This window comes from Rhinopithecus bieti, unplaced genomic scaffold (genome assembly GCF_001698545.2).
Source record: "Rhinopithecus bieti isolate Rb0 unplaced genomic scaffold, ASM169854v2 scaffold_5626, whole genome shotgun sequence".
Classification (NCBI taxonomy): Eukaryota; Metazoa; Chordata; class Mammalia; order Primates; family Cercopithecidae; genus Rhinopithecus; species Rhinopithecus bieti.
Window position 1 is genome coordinate 1,353,864 of NW_016805666.1, and position 6,617 is coordinate 1,360,480.

Genomic DNA, 6,617 nt, shown 5'->3' on the forward strand with positions numbered 1-6,617 from the left:
TTTTTTTTTTTTTTTTTTTTTTTTTGGGAATGCTAGTGATTCCCTATGAGGCATATTAGTTTTTTGGTTTCCGGTTTTGCCCACTCTTTGTCCCTGGGAACCCTGAGAATGGAGTATTACCTGTGCATTAGCACATGCAGCTTCTCTGAGAATGGAAAATCCCAATCAATATCTTTGCCAAAATCTTCCAGTCACTCCTGCATGTGGCCAACTTTCCTGCATGGTGAAAGTCAACATTCAAATATGAAACTCGGCTTCAGTTTCCAAAAACTGATTGCATTATTAGGAATTAGTTTCTGAAAGTGGGCTTTGTGAATCTATGTGGGAAAGGCTACGAATCAGACTGGACGATAGTTTGGTGCAATTGCTAAAATACTTGATGCAATTCTGGACTGCACTGGCGGCAATGCCATCTCCAGCTCAGTGAGCACCCATTGTGTAGGGTAGGGTAGCGTTCTAGGCCCCCAAGGGAGAATATAAATCAGTGTCTTGTGAGAGTGGCTCTATCATGGATCCAGCAGCAAGCATGTCAAATGCTAAAGAAAGACAGTCAGGTAGGAGCTGGGTAAAAATTCACAGCCAGCCCCACAGCCTCAGGCAGCAAGGACTGAATTCCCAACCATCAGCTTTGTTTGTGCATGTTCAGTCTGGGAACCAGGTAGGGAAGGCTCTGTGTTCAATCCTGTTGTCTTCCAAATTTGATTAGGGCTCTTAGGAGAGAGTCATGACCTCGGCCTGGAATGGCAACATTGAAAAGAGACAATAAAAAAGAAAGATAAGATGCCTACGGCTGTGAGTGCAAGAGGAGAGAGAAGGGACAGAGTGAATTTGGGAAGTTTACACTTAATTTTCAAGGCCAAGGGTATCATGAAGGGTCTTGTGTTTGAATGCTGTTGTCAAGCCTTTAAAAGTCTTCCCTGCATGCTGATTGACAGCCAGAGGTATGGGATTATTTTCTGTATGCCTCTTGCCTTGGTTTGCTCATTTGTAAAAAGTGAAAGCAACTACTGCCTTGCAGGATTAAATGAAGTAAAGCATAGTAAATGGTTTGTAAACATAAATGTGTACAAAGCAGACTGTTTTATATACTGTCCAGCTATCTCAGCTTTCTGGTAAAAAAAAGAATGGGACTAGACAGTTAGACTAATTGAATGGAATCTTAGATATTGTCTGGTCCAACACCTGAATGTGGCAGATGAGGAGGTGAGGAAGCAGTCTGTGCCTGGCCCAAGGGCATCCAGGACATTAGAGACAAAGGGAGAATTTGTGGGTATGAGGAAGGATGAAATACTGAGTAATAGTGTGAGCTGGTACTCACTCTGCTGAGCCCCTTCCAATGTAATCTCATTTCATCCTGACAGGAGACATGTGGGTCAGGTATCTTCATTTCATAAGTCAGGAGCCAGAGGTTCAAAATGCAAATAGATTCCCTGAGATGAAGAGCCAACAGGCAGATGAAGGAGGTTCAAACCCAGGTTGAAGTAAATCCAAAGTGCACGCTATTGACTTTATACCGTCCTACCAAATTTTCCACGTCTTTGCAAATACCTATTTCTGAGAGTATCCATAGCACCTACAGAAGATAGTGGCAGCTAGAGAGGGAGTTTTTTTTATTTCTGTTTTTTTAAAAACATCTGCCTATGAATCACTGTGTAACTTTCCTTTTTGCAGTTCAATCTGCAATCTAAAATGGCTAAATGCACCAGATGACCCCGGCCTCCTTCACCCCTCACATCCTGTGATTGGTGAGTCACACCAAAGGGAAAATGGTCCTCTTTTGCCTCCAAATCCAAGCAATTCTAAACTATACAAACAATTTATTTAAAATTGTATATATGCCTTTTGTGGCTATCTGAGGCAAGTGCAAAGAGATATGCCTTCTATTTCCTTTCATCAGCACCCAGTAGGCACTGTGTACATTTTGTGGTGCATTCATTTTCAAAGTAAGCATTCTGTCAGCATCCTATACATGATTACAGGCTATTTTGGGAGACATTCCTGTGACATCTGGGCCCAGTATCCATCCATCTGTATATTCATCATCTATACAAATGAACTTACATACATAATTATCAAAACAATACCATTACCAAACACGCTGTACACACACACAAACACACAGATATATGCGTATATTCAGTGAGCATTTATTAAGTCCCACTATGTGACACGCAGCAGGTAACTTGCTGCAAAAGTGTTGCTAGTTAAAATCTAGACTAGGTTTGCTAATCATTCAAAATAATCATATCATTTCTTATACCACGGCTTTTTTTTTTTTTTTTTTTTGACAGAGTCTCACTCTGTTACCTAGGCTGCTGGAGTACAATGGCATGATCTCAGCTCACTGCAAGCTCTGACTCCCAGGTTCAAGTGATTCTGTCCCTCAGCCTGCTGAGTCGTTGAGATGACAGGTGCCTGCCACAATGCCCGGCTACTTTTTGTATTTTTGGTAGAGATGGAGTTTCACCATGTTGGTCACACTGGCCTCGAACTCCTAATCTCAAATGATCCACCTGCCTCAGCCTCCCCAAGTGGTGGAATTACAAGTGTGAGCCACCACGCCAGGCCTTTATACCACTGCTTCAAAAAAAAAAAAAAAAAAAATTCTGATGCTTAGAAAGACTAGTGGACATTGATCCAGCTTTATTATTCTTACACTCCTATTAAAACTTTAACTCAAAATCTTGGTTTCTTCTGAATTGTTAGCAGGTACTGCTGAAAGGAAGCATTCATAGCACAAGGCAGTGACCTAGACAAGGGTTAGGATTCATGGGTTTAGATGCACACTGACCTTCCTTTTCACTTTCGGAATTGTGTTTAATAGCTCAGTCTGTTATCTGCCTGGGCCCCCCAATGTTAGACTTACGTATTATTCACTCGCCCAAATTTAGGTAACTGGGGTAGTGCTGCTGCTGCTGCTTAATTAATTATTTGCAGCAAGGCATCTGGAAAGGTAGCCAACTGAAAGAGCACAGGTTCTTGAGACAAAACGATTTCTTCTGACTCTGACACCAAGTAGTTGTATGACAATGAGCAAGTTACTTAACCTTTCTGAGCATTGGTTTTCCTACCTCTAAAGAATGAGATACTAGGCCGGGCGCGGTGGCTCTTGCCTGTAATCCCAGCACTTTGGGAGGCCGAGGCGGGTGGATCACGAGGTCAGGAGATCGAGACCATCCTGGCTAACACGGTGAAACCCCGTCTCTACTAAAAATACAAAAAAAATTAGCCGGGCATAGTGGCGGGCGCCAGTAGTCCCAGGTACTAGGGAGGCTGAGGCAGGAGAATGGCATGAACCCAGGAGGCGGAGCTTGCAGTGAACCGAGATTGCGCCACTGCACTCCAGTCTGGGCCACAGAGTGAGACTCCGTCTTAAAAAGAAAAAAAGAAAAAAAAGAACGAGATACTAATATTTAACTATACATTTTTTGTAAGGGTGAAAAGAGAAGAATTAATCACCAGAACCTGGTGCACGAGGAATAAATCGCTCCTCATTTGCACACTGGCACATCCCCAGGAAGGTACATCTTCCAATTCCTCCTCCCATGTAGCTCCCATATATAAAAGCTGAATGATGAAGGATTTCTGAACTAGTCACCAATTGGAATCCTCTAGCCCTTTCCTTAACACTGTGGTGAATAATCTGTATATGACTCTGAGTAATTATTTCAGCCATATGCAGATGTGTTTTACTAATCCCCACTATAATCATCCGACTTTCACAGTTGAAGCATTTCTCCATTTGTTGCCTCATTTGATCTTCACAGCAGCCCCAAGAGAAACACAAGCCAGTGTTGTTATCCTTCTTTGACAGTTGGGCAAGCAGAGGGTTAGAGAGGTAAAGTGGCTTGTCTGGGGTTACACTTCTAGATTCAGGTCTATGACTCTGAATTCCATCCATGAGCTTTCTTTTATACCAAGCAGCCACAGGATTGTTGCCACCTCCTAAAAGACACTAGATATTCTGGAAGACACCAAACCATGAAGGTAAAGGCTGATGGAGAACAGGTCAGTTAGTCCAGCCCTAGCCATCCCCACTGGGCTCCCACCCAGGCCTTTGCTCAGTGTCCCTCTCTCCCAAGCATTTATTTCTCAGACTATTTGTTTGCTCAGATCCTCTCTGTGGCCAGTAACATAACTCAAACCAAGGCTCTTCCATGAAGCTGCTGGCCAACTATCCCACCCAATTCTTCAATTAACATTTACTGAATGCCCTCCACGGTGCTCCACTGCCCAGTGGAGTTTTGTTCTAGCGGAAGGAAATAATCGATAAACTCAATAGTAAATATGTATGGTTTTGTTTTGTTTTGTTTCTGAGAATGGGGTCTCCCTCTGTCACCCAGACTGGAGTGTAGTGGCACAATCACTGCTCACTGCAGCCTTGCCCTCCCAGGCTCAAGCGATTCTCCCACCTCAGCCTCCCAAGTAGCTGGGACTACAGGTGTGTGCCACCATGCCCCACTAATCTTCTTGATTTTTTTTTTTTTTTTTTTGTGGTAAAATGGAGTCTCCTATGTTGGCTGGTCTCGAACTCCTTGAGCTCAAGTGTGAGACCAACCTGGGCAACATAGGAGACCAAAGTGTTGGGACTACAGTCAGGAACCACCACGCCTGGCTTGTATATTTTTGATGGTAATAAATGTTGAAAAAGAAAAAAAAAGAAGACAGGGAAAGGGGGATAGGATATATGTGAAGGGACAAATGCAATCTGACATAAGATGGCTGGGAAAGGCTTCACTGAGCATCAGACATTGGATTAAAGACTGAGAAGAGGTGAAGGTGAGAACCATTTGGATATCAAGGTAAGGCGGGGACAGTAAGGGAGGACAGAGCAGTGGGAGATGAAGATGGAGAGAAAAAAAAAGACACCTCATATGACTTTGGAAGCTCTATCAATTTGGATGAGATGGAAAGCCACCGAAGGTTTAGACAGCGTTTAAATTTTACTTTCACAGAATCCCTCTTGGTGCTCTTTTGAGAAGGGCAAGGTGGACGCATAGAGACCATTTAGGAAGAAATTTTCATAATCCTGGAGAGAGACAATGGTGGCTTGGACTGGGAGGTCGTGAGAAATGTTTGAATTCCTGCACATATTTTCAAGGCAGAGACAATAGTATTACTGATAGATTTGAAGTGGGTTATGGAGAAACAGGAGTCAAAGATGGCTCTAAGTACTTGGACCTCAGCAACTGTAACAAATGGGCTTGTTATTTACTAAAATAGGAAAAACTTTAGGTAGAGCAGATTTGAAGGAGTTGGGGGCATCTCAGGAACTCCCATTTGGATATGTTCAGTTAGAGAGGCCTAATAGACATTCAAAGGCAGATAACTCAGCAGGCAGATGAATTTCTGAATCTAGAGTTCTGAAGAGAAATCTAAGTTGGAGATAGAAATTTAGGAGTTCTCAAAGTCTAAGATTTTATTAAACCTGTGAAACTGAATAAAATCTTCAAGAAAGTGAGCACAGAACAAGAAGAGGTCCAATGGCTAAGTCCTGGGCCACTCCTTGTTCAGAGGTTTGGGAGAGGACAAGACACTTGCTCAGGAGAATGAGAAATAGCCAGGGAGATAGGAGAAAATCTTGACCATTCTTTTTGGAAAATATGACCAAAATTTGCACCTCCTCTTCAGCTATTGCTTTATATTTCCTTAAAGGAGGCAGATTAGGGAGAGGTATCTTTAGAGGGAGAATCATGCCCCTTCTCTATGCTGCATAGTGCTTAGTGTCCAGGAGCTCTTCAGTTACATTCAATTAACGTGTTAATTTACAGCTGAATCACAAAATAATAGAGTATGAGGGAACCAATAAATCATCTGTATTTGTGATTTCCCAACTGAATTCTTTGGAGCAAGTCAAAGGACTTACTTTTTTACTTCATTGGGAAACCTATGAAACTGTGGCCTTCCTTTCCTAGAAAAGCTAATAAAAGCAACAGCATCCTGGCAGTCAAAGACACAGGCCTCGCCCCTTCCTTCTAAGAAATGATTGTGATTTTCATCAGACCTCAAACCTTTCAGAAAGTTCCAAGGGCTTGGATCTAGTCAAGAATATCTACAGGGCAGAGGAGCCAAGGGAGAAACACAATGTACTCTGAGAATTTGGCCTCATTTCAGGCTGATGTGAGAAGGGAAGATACCATCTGCCACATTCCTTCCTCTTAATACCAACTAAAGGCCTAGAATCCTAGACAGGATGTTAGCCATCATCTAGTTTAACCACCTCCTAGGAAGATGAGGAACTTGAGCCTAGAAAAGCCCTGTATCTTATTCAAAATCACATATCAAGTGTGCTCCATCCAAGATTAAAAAACCAGGTCTCAACTTAAAATTTTCTGCTCAGATTCAGAATCAATTAAACTCTATTAGCATTTACTATATGCCTGGAAGCATGCCAGGTGCTTTTACATGTTATTCTCTATCCTCACCACAATCTGCACCTGTAAGACTGATATGATTATCTCTCTATTGCAGATGAAAGCATTGATGCTGAGACAAGAAAGTGATGGGAAAATCCCATGTCTGTTTGATTTCATGTCTAGTGCTTATTCCAGCACATCTGCTACCTTCCTCACCAGGACTCATTTCACAAGCTCATGCACTCTCACAGTGCAAGCAAC